The sequence below is a fragment of the Phyllobates terribilis genome, unplaced genomic scaffold (assembly GCF_046119375.1).
Source record: "Phyllobates terribilis strain yellow unplaced genomic scaffold, ASM4611937v1 Scaffold_5__5_contigs__length_657084704, whole genome shotgun sequence".
NCBI lineage: Eukaryota > Metazoa > Chordata > Amphibia > Anura > Dendrobatidae > Phyllobates > Phyllobates terribilis.
This window is the reverse complement of record NW_027362765.1, coordinates 11,689,487-11,705,343: the sequence shown is the minus strand read 5'-3', so window position 1 is coordinate 11,705,343 and position 15,857 is coordinate 11,689,487. Positions and strand designations below refer to the sequence as shown.

Here is a 15,857-nt window from a genome sequence, read left to right as displayed (position 1 = left end):
GATGTACTCTGCACAATTCACACATACCACATTATGAATTCATACACCAGTAATGCCAAAAGCATTATACTCATTACTATAAAACTATGCCTCTAGATAAATTCCTTGAGAGGTGTGGTTTCCTTTTCAACATTATAATTTTCTGTGATGCACCTGGGGGTTCAAGGTGCTCACCACACATTTAGATAAGTTCCTTGGGGGGGGGGGGTCTAGTTTACAAAATGGGGTCAGTTGTGGGGGTTTCTACTGTTTTGGCACATCAGGGGCTCTCCAAACGGGACAAAACGCCCGCAGACCGTCCCATCAAAGTCTGCATTCCAAAACGTCACGCCTTCCCTTTCGAGCCCTGCCGTATGCCCAAATAGCGGTTTTCCTTCACATATGGGGTATCAGCATATTCAGGAGAAATTGCACAACAACTTTTGGTGTCCATTTCCTCCTGTTATCCTTGTGGAAAAAAAAAATGGGTGAAAAGATCATTTTTGTGGAAAAATGTGTTTTTTTTTCCACGGCTCTACGTTATAAACTTCTGTGAAGCACCTAGGGGTTCAAAGTGCTCACTACACATCTAGATAAGTTCATTGAGGGGTCTAGTTTCCAAAATGGGGTCACTTGTGGGGGGTTTCCACTGTTTAGGCATGTCAGGGGCTCTCCAAACGCGACATGGTGTCCGCTCTCAATTCCAGCCAATTTTGCTTTCAAAACGTCAAATGGTGCACCTTCTCTCCTGAGCCCTGCTGTGTGCCCAAACAGTGGTTTTACCCCACATATGAGGTATCATCGTACTCAGGAGAAATTGCACAACAACTTTTGGTGTCAATTTTCTCCTGTTACCCTTGTGAATATAAAAAAAATTGGGCAAAAAGACCATTTTTGTGACTAAAAAGTAAAATGTTAATTTTTTCCTTCCACATTCTATTAATTCCTGTGAAGCACCTGAAGGGTTAATAAACTTCTTGAATGTGGTTTTGAGCACCTTGAGGGGTGCAGTTTTTAGAATGCTGTCACTTTTGAGCATTTTCTGTCATATAGACCCTCAAAGTGACTTCAAATATGATGTGGTCCCTAAAAAATGGTTTTGTAAATTTTGTTGCAAAAATGAGAAATCACTGGTCAACTTTTAACCCTTCTAACTTCGTAACAAACAAAAAAAAATTTGTTTCCAAAATTGTGCTGATGTAAAGTAGACATGTGGGAAATGTTATTTATTAACTATTTTGTGTGACATGACTCTCTGATTTGAGGGCATAAACATTAAAAATTTGAAAATGTCAAAATTTTCGCCAAATTTCCATTTTTTTCACAAATAAACGCAAGTCATATCGAAGAAATCCACTATCATGAAGTACAATATGTCACAAAAAAACAAGCTCACAATCAGTGAAATCCGTTGAAGCATTTTAGAGGTATTACCTCATAAAGTGACAGTGGTCAGAATTGAAAAAATGGCCTGGTCGGGAAGGTGAAAACAGGCTTTGGGGTGAAGGGGCTAACATTAGTAGTATTATTAATAATAGTGGCAGTAATAGGAGTAGTAATAGTGATGATAGTATCAGTAATAGCAGAAGTGGTGGTAATCGGTGCAATAGAAGTAATATAAGTAGTGGATGCGGTAACAATATTGATATCACTAGTAGAGGAGTCAGTAATATTAATAGTGATAGTATTGGTATTAATAACAGTAGTGCTATCAGAAGTCTCACTAGTAGTGATGTGAAATTACTGATGATAGTAACGCTGGTATTAAGAGCAGTAGTAGAGTAGTGATGATAGCAATTGTAGTAGTAACACTGATAGTAATGATGGTAGTAATAGTACTAGCAGTGACAGTAATGCTGATGGTAATAATACTAGCAGTGATAGTAATGATGGTAGTAATAATACTAGCAGTGATAGTAATGATGGTAGTAATAGTACTAGCAGTGATAGTAATGATGGTAGTAATAATACTAGCAGTGATAGTAATGATGGTAGTAATAATACTAGCAGTGATAGTAATGATGGTAGTAATAATACTAGCAGTGATAGTAATGATGGTAGTAATAGTATTAGCAGTGATAGTAATAATAGTAGTAATAATACTAGCAGTGATAGTAATGATGGCAGTAATAGTACTAGCAGTGATAGTAATGATGGCAGTAATAATACTAGCAGTGATAGTAATGATGGCAGTAATAGTACTAGCAGTGATAGTAATGATGGCAGTAATAATACTAGCAGTGATAGTAATGATGGCAGTAATAGTACTAGCAGTGATAGTAATGATGGTAGTAATAATACTAGCAGTGATAGTAATGATGGTAGTAATAATACTAGCAGTGATAGTAATGATGGTAGTAATAGTACTAGCAGTGATAGTAATGATGGTAGTAATAATACTAGCAGTGATAGTAATGATGGTAGTAATAGTATTAGCAGTGATAGTAATAATAGTAGTAATAATACTAGCAGTGATAGTAATGATGGCAGTAATAGTACTAGCAGTGATAGTAATGATGGCAGTAATAATACTAGCAGTGATAGTAATGATGGCAGTAATAGTACTAGCAGTGATAGTAATGATGGCAGTAATAATACTAGCAGTGATAGTAATGATGGTAGTAATAGTACTAGCAGTGACAGTAATGCTGATGGTAATAATACTAGCAGTGATAGTAATGATGGTAGTAATAATACTAGCAGTGATAGTAATGATGGTAGTAATAATACTAGCAGTGATAGTAATGATGGTAGTAATAGTACTAGCAGTGATAGTAATGATGGTAGTAATAATACTAGCAGTGATAGTAATGATGGTAGTAATAATACTAGCAGTGATAGTAATGATGGTAGTAATAGTATTAGCAGTGATAGTAATAATAGTAGTAATAATACTAGCAGTGATAGTAATGATGGCAGTAATAGTACTAGCAGTGATAGTAATGATGGCAGTAATAATACTAGCAGTGATAGTAATGATGGCAGTAATAGTACTAGCAGTGATAGTAATGATGGCAGTAATAATACTAGCAGTGATAGTAATGATGGCAGTAATAGTACTAGCAGTGATAGTAATGATGGTAGTAATAATACTAGCAGTGATAGTAATGATGGTAGTAATAATACTAGCAGTGATAGTAATGATGGTAGTAATAGTACCAGCAGCGATAGTAACAGTTGGGCTGCAAGGACATTCATATATACAGTGGGTACAGAAAGTATTCAGACCCCTTTAAATTTTTCACTCTTTGTTTCATTGCAGCCATTTGGTAAATTCTAAAAAGTTCATTTTTTTCTCATTAAAGTACACTCTGCACCCCATCTTGACCAAAAAAAACCAAAAATGTAGACATTTTTGCAAATTTATTAAAAAAGAAAAACAAACATCACATGGTCATAAGTATTCAGACCCTTTGCGCAGTATTGAGTAGAAGCATCCTTTTGAGCTAGTACAGCCCTGAGTCTTCTTGGGAATGATGCAGCAAGTTTTTCACACCTGGATTTGGGGATCCTCTGCCATTCTTCCTTACTGATCCTCTCCAGTTCAGTAAGGTTGGATGGTAAACGTTGGTGGAGAGCCATTTTCAGGTCTCTCCAGAGATGATCAATTGGGTTTAGGTCAGGGCTCCGACTGGGCCAGTCAAGAATGGTCACAGAGTTGTTCTGAAGCCACTCCTTTGTTATTTTAGCCATGTGCTTAGGGTCATTGTCTTGTTGGAAGGTGAACCTTCGGCCAAGTCTGAGGTCCAGAGCACTCTGGAAGAGGTTTTCATCCAGGATCTCTGTACTTGGCCGCATTCATGTTTCCTTCAATTGCAACCAGTCGTCCTGTTCCTGCAGCTGAAAAATACCCCCATAGCATGATGCTGCCACCACCATGTTTCACTCTTGGGATTGTATTGGGCAGGTGATGAGCAGTGCCTGGTTTTCTCCACACATACCGCTTAGAATTATCACCAAAAAGTTCTATCTTTGTCTCATCAGACCAGAGAATTTTATTTCTCATAGTCTGGGAATCCTTCATGTGTTTTTGAGCAAACTCTATGCGGGTTTTCATATGTATTGCACTGAGGAGAGGCTTCCGTCGGGCCACTCTGCCATAAAGGCCCGACAGGTGGAGGGCTGCAGTGATAGTTGACTTTGTGGAACTTTCTCCCATCTCCCTACTGCATCTCTGGAGCTCAGCCACATTGATCTTGGAGTTCTTCTTTACCTCTCTCACCAAGGCTCTTCTCCTACGATTGCTCAGTTTGGCTGGGCGGCCAGGTCTGAGAAGACTTCTGGTGGTCCCAAACTTCTTCCATTTAAGGATTATGGAGGCCACTGTGCTCTTAGGAACCTTGAGTAATGCAGAAATAATTTTGTAATCTTGGCCAGATCTATGCCTTGCCACAATTCTGTCTCTGAGCTCCTTGGGCAGTTCCTTTGACCTCATGATTCTCATTTGGTCTGACATGCACTGTGAGCTGTGAGGTCTTATATAGACAGGTGTGTGCCTTTCCAAATCAAGTCCTATCAGTTTAATTAAACACAGCTGGACTCCAATGAAGGAGTAGAACCATCTCAAGGAAGATCACAAGGAAATGGACAGCATGTGACTTAAATATGAGTGTCTGAGCAAAGGGTCTGAATACTTAAGACCATGTGATATTTCAGTTTTTCCTTTATTAATAAATTTGCAAAAAATTCTACATTTCTGTTTTTTTTTCAGTCAAGATGGGGTGCAGAGTGTACTTTAATGAGAAAAAAATGAACTTTTTAGAATTTACGAAATGGCTGCATAAGAGGCATAATGGGGGCATTACACATACTGCATAAGGGGCATAATGGGGGCATTACACTGTGTGGAGGCATCATACATACGGCATAAGGGGCATTACACTGTGTGGGGGCATCATACATCCTGCATAAGGGGCATAATGGGGGCATTACACTGTGTGAGGGCATTATACATCCTGCATAAGGGGCATAATGGGGGCATTACATTGTGTGGGGGCATCATACATCCTGCATAAGGGGCATAATGGGGGCATTACACTGTGTGGGGGGCATCATACATCCTGCATAATTGGGGCATTACACTGTGGGGGGCATCATACATACTGCATAAGGGGCATAATGGGGGCATTACACTGTGTGAGGCATCATACATCCTGCATAAGGGGCATAATGGGGGCATCATACATCTTGCATAAGGGGCATTACACTGTGGGGGGCATCATACATACTACATAAGGGGCATAATGGGGGCACTACACTGTGTGGGGGCATCATACATACTGCATAAGGGGCATAATGGGGGCATTACACTGTGTGGGGGCATCATACATACTGCATAAGGGGCATAATGGGGGCATTACACTGTGGGGGCAGTAAAGGGGTCCTGTACTATGAGAACATAGGGGCAACACGACCCCAAAAGAGTCTCCGTGCTGAAGGGGTTAATGCCCCCTGCGCCCAGTAATGGGGTCTCCACATACCTCCACCTGCAGAGCCGCCACCACATATATGGCTGTTCTGTGCGCACAGGAGCTGTGATGAGGTCACAGGAGGGGAGGAGTCAGGGGTCACATGATCAGGGGCCTCAGTGGATGCAGGACTCTGCTGTGCTGGTTGTCATGGTGCTGGATGAGCTGAAGCTTATGTGTGGGGTCAGGAGGGGTTTACAGTGTGGATGTAGCAGAGCCGCGTGTGTACGAGGTGTACGGAGCGGAGCCGCGTGTGTACGAGGTGTACGGAGCGGAGCCGCGTGTGTACGAGGTGTACGGAGCGGAGCCGCGTGTGTACGAGGTGTACGGAGCGGAGCCGCGTGTGTACGAGGTGTACGGAGCGGAGCCGCGCGTGTACGAGGTGTACGGAGCGGAGCCGCGTGTGTACGAGGTGTACGGAGCGGAGCCGCGTGTGTACGAGGTGTACGGAGCGGAGCCGCGCGTGTACGAGGTGTACGGAGCGGAGCCGCTTGTGTACGAGGTGTACGGAGCAGAGCCGCGTGTGTACGAGGTGTACGGAGCAGAGCCGCGTGTGTACGAGGTGTACGGAGCAGAGCCGCGCGTGTACGAGGTGTACGGAGCAGGAGCCGCGCGTGTACGAGGTGTACGGAGCAGGAGCCGTGCGTGTACGAGGTGTGCACGAGGTGTAAGGAGCCGCGTGTGTACGAGGTGTACGGAGCGGAGCCGCGTGTGTACGAGGTGTACGGAGCGGAGCCGCGTGTGTACGAGGTGTACGGAGCGGAGCCGCTTGTGTACGAGGTGTACGGAGCAGAGCCGCGTGTGTACGAGGTGTACGGAGCAGAGCCGCGTGTGTACGAGGTGTACGGAGCAGAGCCGCGTGTGTACGAGGTGTACGGAGCAGAGCCGCGCGTGTACGAGGTGTACGGAGCAGGAGCCGCGCGTGTACGAGGTGTACGGAGCAGGAGCCGTGCGTGTACGAGGTGTGCGGAGCCGCGTGTGTACGAGGTGTAAGGAGCCGCGTGTGTACGAGGTGTACGGAGCGGAGCCGCGTGTGTACGATGTGTACGGAGCGGAGCCGCGTGTGTACGATGTGTACGGAGCGGAGCCGCGCGTGTACGAGGTGTACGGAGCGGAGCCGCGCGTGTACGAGGTGTACGGAGCGGAGCCGCGTGTGTACGAGGTGTACGGAGCGGAGCCGCGTGTGTACGAGGTGTACGGAGCGGAGCCGCGTGTGTACGAGGTGTACGGAGCAGAGCCGCGTGTGTACGAGGTGTACGGAGCAGAGCCGCGTGTGTACGAGGTGTACGGAGCGGAGCCGCGTGTGTACGGAGCGGAGCCGCGCGTGTACGATGTGTACGGAGCGGAGCCGCGCGTGTACGAGGTGTACGGAGCGGAGCCGCATGTGTACGAGGTGTACGGAGCGGAGCCGCGTGTGTACGAGGTGTACGGAGCGGAGCCGCGTGTGTACGAGGTGTACGGAGCGGAGCCATGTGTGTACGAGGTGTACGGAGCTGAGCCGCGTGTGTACGAGGTGTACGGAGCGGAGCAGCGTGTGTACAAGGTGTACGGAGCGGAGCTGTGTGTGTACGGTGTGGAGGTTTTATTCGATAATCTTGTTCTGCCATTTGGATTCTTCAATGCACCAACAGGATTTCACAACTCTCTGAATGATATTTCTCTGATTACATTGGGAGATTTCTTGTGATTTATCTTGATGATATAGAATTTTCTCTCCTGATTTGGATTCTCACCAGGAACATGTCCGTGTTGTATTAGAAAGGTTGAGGGAGAATTCTTTCTTTGTTACAATTGAGAAATGTTTTTTTTTTCTGTTCAGGAAGTTTCATTCCTGGGGGTCATTTTATCGGCTGATGGGTTTACGATGGATCCTGGGAAGGTGAAAGCCATAATAGATTGGGTCCAACCTAGTGACCTGAAAGTGTTGCGACATTTTGTAGGATTCGCCAACTATTATAGGAAATTCTTTTGGTTTTTTTTCTCAGATTACTGACCTCACATGTAAGGGGGCAGATCTCAAGGTTTGGCCACCGGATGCTATTGGGGCTTTTGAGAAATTGAAGGAGTGTTTTATGTCTGCTCCTGTTCGAATCCAACCCCATCTCCAAGGACCATTCATTGTGGAGGTGGATGTTTCGGAGGTCGGGGTAGGGGCCGTTTTATGTCAGTGTTCCAAGACCCTGACCAATTTGCGGCCATGTGGTTTTTTATCAAGAAAATTTTCATCTGCTGAAAGAAATTCTGCTGTTGGGAATTGTGAGTTACTCACTGTTAAATTAGCCTTTAAGGTTTGAAGACATTTTCTGGAGGGAGAAGTTCATCAAATCACTGTGGTCACTGACCAGAAGAATTTAGCGTATATTGAATCAGCTAAATGGCTAACTCCTAGACAAGCCAGAGGGTCCTTTTTTTTCTCTAGATTCAATTTGTCTATCACTTTCAGGCCGGGATCCAAGCAGTTTTAGTTCTGTTTCTCCTCCAAAACCTCCATTCTCCCTGAGGGCATTGTGGTTTCTGTGATATCCTTGGAGGTTGAAGCTGAGATTCCTACAGTCCAATCGTTTGCTCCTTTCGCCACGCCCAGGTCCAAATTATTTGTAGTTGTGTACCTAAGATTGCGTCTATTGCTGGAGTTTCATGATTTAATCATGAGTGGTCATCCGCGGTTCACAGCTATGCAGAAAGCTATTACTAGGCTTTTTTGGTGGCCATCTATGAATAATTATATTAAAGATTTTGTATCTGCTTGTGTAGTTTGCGCACACGCTAAAGTCTGTCATAACAGTCCGGTTGGAGTATTGGCTCCATTGCAATTCCAGAAAGACAGTGAAGTCATCTGTCCATGGATTTCATCACGGATTTGCCTCTGTCTGGTGGGAAGACTGTCTTTGGGTGGTCGTTGACTGATTCATTAAACGGGCTCATTTTGTTCCTTTGTCAGAGGATTACCTAATGCAGAGACATTCTCCAGGTTTATTATTTATCATAAAGTAAGGCTACATGGGATCCCTCTTAACATTGTGTTTGATAGGGGAGTGCAATTTGTCTCCAAATTCTGCAGAGCTTTTTGTAATAAACTGGGAATTCATTTATTTTCCTGTGCCTACCACCCTGTAACCAATGGTCAGACAGAAAGGACTCAATCTCTGTAACAAATTTTAAGGTGTTTTGTTGCAGCTCAGTGTTTTGTTGCGACTTCATTCTTACTCCCTGCTGGGTTTGCCTTTAAGGCCACCACCCCACTATTAGTATGTGGTCAGTATTTTTTCTCAGGAGTGGGAGCTAAAACCAGGAGTGGGTGATAAATGTAGAATTGGTGACTTGTTTCTATTATACCTTTTCTCTGATTGTTCTTCACCTGGTTTTGGCTCCCACTTCCGAGGGAAAATACTGACCAAATACTGACCGTGGAGCCGTGGCCTAACAGTCGGATCAGTCAGTCTGCTGGAACCTCGCCGTTTAATTGTAATTATGGTGATCATCCCCATTTTTTAAAATTTTCCTTTCTCTTTCCTGTTTGCCCGAATGGCCATTTCTCCACCAGTAATAAGTGCTCCCTAGTCTTTAGTATGGTCTTTGGAAGGAATAAGTCAGCTAGAGATAGTCGCCATCATGCTCTCCAGAGACCCCCGAGCATCCCCAAAGAATAATCGTAAATCATCGACAAACAATGCCACCTTCTCTTCCTTGGTCCCATATTTAAATCCATTTATCAGAGACATTTTACTAATTACTGCCGCAAGAGGTTCAGTTGCTATTGAAAACAATAAGAGAGACAGGGGGCCATCCTTTTCTTGTACCTCTGTACAATGGTTACCCATAGAGTCATTCGCTCTTATTTTGGCCTTTGAGTCCGAATAAAGCAATTGCACCCATTATATAAATTTGCCACCAAAGCCCATCTGCCGCAATGTAGCTCACAAATATTGCCATTCTACACTGTCAAAGGCCTTAGCTGGGACCAAAGACAGGATCACCCTTTGACCAATATTATCAGCCCTTGCTTGTGTATTAACATAAAGCCTTCTGAGTTTGATCGCTGTGGACTTATTTGCCATAATCCCAGACTGATCGAGGTGTATTATTGAAATTACTTTTGAAAGTCTGTTAGCAAAAAGTTTGACATCTACAATTAAAAGAGAGATGAGTCTATAGGATGCTGGCAAGCTGGGGGCCTTGCCTTGTTTAGGTAACACTGTAATTATGGCTTTGTGCATGGGCGTGGCAATGATCCCCCTTCGAATTGCATACCTCCAATAATACTGGTAGTAATACTTCCTTGTATCTCTTATATACGTCCACTGGTAGACTGTCCAGTGCTTTATCGTTGGCCATTGAGCTCAGTGTCTATTCTAGCTCTTCTACATCAAGCGATTCATCTAATAAATTCCGAGAGTCTAAGGAAAGGACCAGGAGCTGAGCTTTATCTAGGAAGGTCTGGGTCTGTTCTTCTGAAGGTTGAACCTGAGAAGTATACAGCTTTGCATAGTATTCATCCAACACTTTCAGTATGTCCACTGTGGACTCTACCACATTACCCTCCCTAGTCCACAGACTGGATATAAAGGCGTAGACCCTCTGGGCGGCAGCGATCACAGATTATACGTGACCTGCTTTATCCCCCTCTTCACAATATTGCATCTTGTGAGACATCTTCTTCCTTCCTGCAGCTGCAATGTTCCCTGATCCAGCAGGTCCTGAGCTGCTTTCAGCCTGTTTTGTGCAGCCGGCGTTGGATCTGTAATCATCACAATTTCTGCATCTCCCAATTCCTGAAACACCAATTGATCCTTCTGCTTAGTCCGGGATTTAGCTGCTGAGATTTCTGCTATAAATATTCCTCTAAGGTCGGCCTTCATGGCTTCCCATACATAGAAAAAATAAGTTGTATTTTACAAGATTCTCCTTTAGTTCCCCTTCAGTTTTCTCCTCAAGATCCATAACTTGCAACTAAAAGGGGTTAATTTCCCTGTGGGTCTGTACTGCATTGGGGGATTAAGCTTAGGGAGACACAGAGGAGAATGATGGGATAGCGCTCTGGGCAGGAGCTGATGTCAGATATAAGACCCTGCATCAGTTCATTTCCAAGACACAAATCCATTCTCCACAAAGAGGAGAATGTGGGCGAGAAGCAGGAGTATTGGTATACATTAGGATGACAGGCCCTCCAAAGAGCAATTACGGCTGTCTCCTTAAAGGGGTGGTGCCACCATAGAACATATACAGTGCTGGCCAAAAGTATTGGCACCCCTGCAATTCTGTCAGATAATACTCAGTTTCTTCCTGAAAATTATTGCAATCACAAATTCTTTGGTATTATTCTCTTCATTTAATTTGTCTTCAATGAAAAAAACACAAAAAGGATTGTCCTAAAGCCAAATTGGATATAATTCCACACCAAACCTAAAAAAAGGGGTGGACAAAAGTATTGGCACCCTTTGAAAAATCATGTGATGCTTCTCTAATTCGTGTAATTAACAGCACCTGTAACTTACCTGTGGCACCTAACAGGTGTTGGAAATAACTAAATCACACTTGCAGCCAGTTAACATGGATTAAAGTTGGCTCAACCTCTGTCCTGTGTCCTTGTGTGTACCACATTGAGCATGGAGAAAAGAAAGAAGACCAAAGAACTGTCTGAGGACTTGAGAAACCAAACTGTGAGGAAGCATGAGCAATCTCAAGGCTACAAGTCCATCTCCAAAGACCTGAATGTTCCTGTGTCTTCCGTGCGCAGTGTCATCAAGAAGTTTAAAGCCCATGGCACTGTGGCTAACCTCCCTAGATGTGGACGGAAAAGAAAAATTGACGAGAGATTTCAACGCAAGATTGTGCAGATGGTGGATAAAGAACCTCGACTAACATCCAAACAAGTTCAAGCTGCCCTGCAGTCCAAGGGTACAACAGTGTCAACCAGTACTATCCGTCGACGTCTGAATGAAAAGGGACTCTATGGTAGGATACCGAGGAAGACCCCACTTCTTACCCTGAGACATAAAAAAGCCAGGCTGGAGTTTGCCAAAACTTACCTGAGAAAGCCTAAAACGTTTTGGAAGAATGTTCTCTGGTCAGATGAGACAAAAGTAGAGCTTTTTGGCAAAAAGCATCAATATAGAGTGTACAGGAAAAAAAAAGAGGCATTCAAAGAAAAGAACACGGTCCCTACAGTCAAACATGGCGGAGGTTCCCTGATGTTTTGGGGTTGCTTTGCTGCCTCTGGCACTGGACTGCTTGACCGTGTGCATGGCATTATGAAGTCTGAAGATTACCAACAAATTTTGCAGCATAATGTAGGGCCCAGTGTGAGAAAGCTGGGTCTCCCTCAGAGGTCATGAGTCTTCCAGCAGGACAATGACCCAAAACACACTTCCAAAAGCACTATAAAATGGTTTGAGAGAAAGCACTGGAGACTTCTAAGGTGGCCAGCAATGAGTCCAGACCTGAATCCCATAGAACACCTGTGGAGAGATCTCAAAATGGCAGTTTGGAGAAGGCACCCTTCAAATATCAGGGACCTGGAGCAGTTTGCCAAAGAAGAATGGTCTACAATTCCAGCAGAGCATTGTAAGAAACTCATTGATGGTTACCGGAAGCGGTTGTTCGCAGTTATTTTGGCTAAAGGTTGTGCAACCAAGTATTAGGCTGAGGGTGCCAATACTTTTGTCCGGCCCTTTTTTGGAGTTTTGTGTGAAATGATCAATGATTTGATTTTTGCTTCATTCTCTTTTGTGTTTTTTCCTTGCAAGCAAATTAAATGAAGAGAATAATACCAAAGAATTTGTGATTGCAATCATTTTCAGGAAGAAACTGAGTATTATCTGACAGAATTGCAGGGGCGCCAATACTTTTGGCCAGCACTGTAGGTAATCCTGTGGATATCATGTAAAGAAATGCTTTTGTAAATTAAACCTATTATAAATGATGCCACATTCAAAATATATGTCCCTCTGATGGTCAGTATGGCGCCCCCTAGGTGATAGCATTACTGGTATCTAAATCAGTCCTTATAGCCCTCTCTAGAGGCCGAGCATGCATGGTGCCCTTTCCCATGCAGGTTGGATGCCTCCGCCCGTCAGCCTGCCGGATCTCATCCAGCTGACTAACAGCCGCTGTGAAGTGTGAAGTCCCTGCGCTGCTGGAAGTCCCTGCGCTGCTGGAAGTCCCTGCGCCTCTGCTGTCCTCACTCAGGTGTTTTCTATCAATGGCGGCAGCTGGAAAACAGCGAAGTGTCCGCTCTAATCCTGATAATACATGGAGGAACGCACAGACCTCAGACATTGTCCTCCCACAGACATACAGGACAGGTCACCAGCAATTCTGGCTCCAGCATAGGAATGTCTCAGCACTTCCCTGCAGTCAATGAGTGACGTGAATATTCATAAGCCACATGTAAAGCCAGGGCTGGGCAAAGTGCAGAATGTGAACACAGGCAGAGGACAACACCTCTCAGGGACACAGTAACAATAGGAAACAACTTTACATCTATGTCCCCTAAACCGGCTCATCCAGTAATAGTAACTGCAGACACAGGATTACAATATCTGTGAGTGCAATACAGAGGCCCAGTATATGAGGAGTCTTATACGCCATTTATGATGAAGGAATCCATATCACCTAATCAATCATATAGAGTTTGACTCAAATAGCATTTACTGTCATTTGCCTGTGGATGAAGAAAGCGATAATTCTGAAGACACTTCCTCAGATCCTGATAAGAAAATAAGGAAGAAATCTTTGGATTTCTATAAAAAAAAAGTACTGGTGAATACACCGATATCTCATCTTATGCAAAAGACGTACTAGATAACCAGACAGAGAAAATAACTGGACTACTGGCAGGAAATATATGTCAATACAATGCAAGGAAGATTAATGTCAGTCACACATTAATTAAATTGACATATATCTGCCCAGACCATCAATGGCTGACCATTCGGAAAGATGCAAAATACCAAAAGAGAAAAAGTAGATAGCAACAATAAGGGTTGTTAAATAGGAAATAATAGGATTGCCATAAATATAAAATATAGAAAATTAATTAGGTATGTGTAAAGGTAGAAAAGGGTCTCCTATCTTGCAATAATACATCAATAAGATAAATCATTACACATGTTTATGGGTCTCCTATATTGCACTAATATACACTGCTCAAAAAAATAAAGGGAACACTCAAATAACACATCCTAGATCTGAATGAATGAAATATTCTCATTGAATACTTTGTTCTGTACAAAGTTGAATGTGCTGTCAACAAAATCACACAAAAATCATCAATGGAAATCAAATTTATTAACCAATGGAGGCCTGGATTTGGAGTCACCCCCAAAATTAAAGTGGAAAAACACACTACAGGCTGATCCAACTTTGATGTAATGTCCTTAAAACAAGTCAAAATGAGGCTCAGTATTGTGTGTGGCCTCCATGTGCCTGTATGACCTCTCTACAACACCTGGGCATGCTCCTGATGAGGTTGCGGATGGTCTCCTGTGGGATCTCCTCCCAGACCTGGACTAAAGCATCCGCCAACTCCTGGACAGTCTGTGTGGCAACGTGACGTTGGTGGATGGAGCGAGACATGATGTCCCAGATGTGCTCAATCGAATGTAAAATGTAAATGTGCAGCACTGAATAGTACAACTCCCCACGGGAGGAGTATGGCCCCAGGGCAGTATCTAGATGGATGATGGAGGGGATGATTCCGACCGCAAAAGCCAGGAAACGGAGGCCTCTTAAACAGTTCAGGGTCTTTATTAGAACAGGTGAGATGACCCAAAAACAGTCCCGGCTAGGAAGGGGCCTGGATGTCTGAGAACAAGTGGGAAGCTGGCCCTGGTCAGGGTGAGGGTGAAGGCCTACCGTACTCTCTGCGCTTTTTCTGGCTATTTCCCTCCTTGTGGTGTAACAGCCCACGTTCCTGAGCTCACCGTGTCTTCTCGCCCGTATGGCTTGCAACTTGGGTCCCTTTCTACTCTTGGCTTGGTGCAGCTCTGCTGGTCCCTTCTGCTGTGGCGGAACCTCCGGGCTTCTTAGGCCAAGGAACATACAATCCCCTGTGAACTGGTTATTTGCTGTAGGACTTGGAATCCTAACAGCCTCGGACACCAAAGTCCGGTAGTTCAGTTTCTCTCTCAGCCAGGACAAGCTTCCCTCGCCTTCCGTCCCTGGCTCATGGCTCCTCTGCTGCCACTCGTCCTCCTCAGCCTCAGCTGAACTGGCTCTCCCTTCTCTGGGACACCTCTCACTCCAGAGACAGGTAGTCCAGAACTCTCAAACCCTGCCCCCAGTTCCAGCTTTTATAGGGGCAGCCTGCTCCCCCTACTGGCCTGGGACAGGAGGTGCTGCATGCTAATGGTCCTTGACCAGAGAACCTCCCCCTTGCTCTCAGACACAGCTTTATTATACATTTGTGGCATCCAAGCCAGGGTGACACATTCCCCCCTAGTAAAATTTAGTACTCCGGGACTAAACAAGAAACAAGGGTAATATACATGACCATAAAAACATTATTAGGCAAGTAGAAGCAAACAATGCACAGGTTGAGTTCTTAAGGTCACAGTGTGGTCTGTGACCGGGTGTCCATTTCACCAACAACGGGGAGCTCTAACCAGGTGGGGGGTCTGCCGTAGCCCCAAGTCTTTGACAGTCCTTGTTCCTTCCGTTGGTTAGCTCCAAACATATTTACAGGAAAGTCTCAGTTACTCACAGTTCATAACCTGTTAGTCCATGTATTAAGTGAAAGAAACGGAGAAAACACGTAGTTACTGGTCATGCAATTACATTTTGAACAATTCAACATTTTGTAGGCTATTTACATTTGCTATCACACCCTACACTCTCCAGCGAGCTGGTATTTTCCCCTTAGTGCTTCGGGTTGACCTACGTAACCCACTGTCTGGTGGTGGTCCAACCTGGTTTTTCTCACTAGCGCTCGGGGTGCAATCACTGGCTAGACTTACAGGTAGGGCAGGCAGCTGTCTGCGGGTCCTCTGGCTTACCGCAGGCATGGCAGGCTCACTGTCAGCAGAGGGTTGATTCTCCTGGGCTGCTGGTACAGGCTCTTCTGCCTCTGGAGCTGCTAGTTCTTCTTCACTTTCCTGCTCTGGTGTAGGTTGTTGCTGAGTCGGTTGCAGGAAATGCAGGACGGGTACCACTATGGCATCGTTTATTCGAGTCCAGGACTGAGGGAACTCTCCGAGAATGGTGCTGATCATTTCTTCCTTGTCCTCTGCGGGTTCAAGGTCACTTTGATCCTCTTCTGCATTCCGTAGTTGCTCGGGGCACCTTTTTAGGTGGTTTCTGGAGACGGTACTAGTGGTTTCTCCTCCATCCTTAGTGACCACACACACCTTCGGGTTGTCGTGATCAGACTGCAGTACTGTGTAGGGTTCCCTTTCCCACTGGTCGTCCAAC

The 15,857-nt window shown here is 44.6% G+C and overlaps 1 protein-coding gene and 1 long non-coding RNA gene across 3 annotated transcripts in view; one reads left to right on the top strand and one right to left on the bottom strand.

The window, feature by feature from the left end:
• Positions 1–15,857, top strand: part of LOC141270600 (uncharacterized) — a 472,756-nt gene that overhangs the window by 320,740 nt on the left and 136,159 nt on the right. The window lies entirely within an intron of this gene.
• The window catches only part of LOC141270506 (uncharacterized), a 103,138-nt gene that overhangs the window by 15,693 nt on the left and 71,588 nt on the right, over positions 1–15,857 (bottom strand). The window contains exon 1 of one of the 2 annotated variants that reach the window (XM_073680515.1): positions 5,460–5,545. The exons of the other annotated variant lie outside the window; for it this stretch is intronic. The gene's annotated coding sequence lies outside the window, so the exon portion shown is untranslated. Of the gene's footprint in view, positions 1–5,459; positions 5,546–15,857 lie in introns of those variants that run through there. 2 annotated transcript variants of the gene reach the window in all.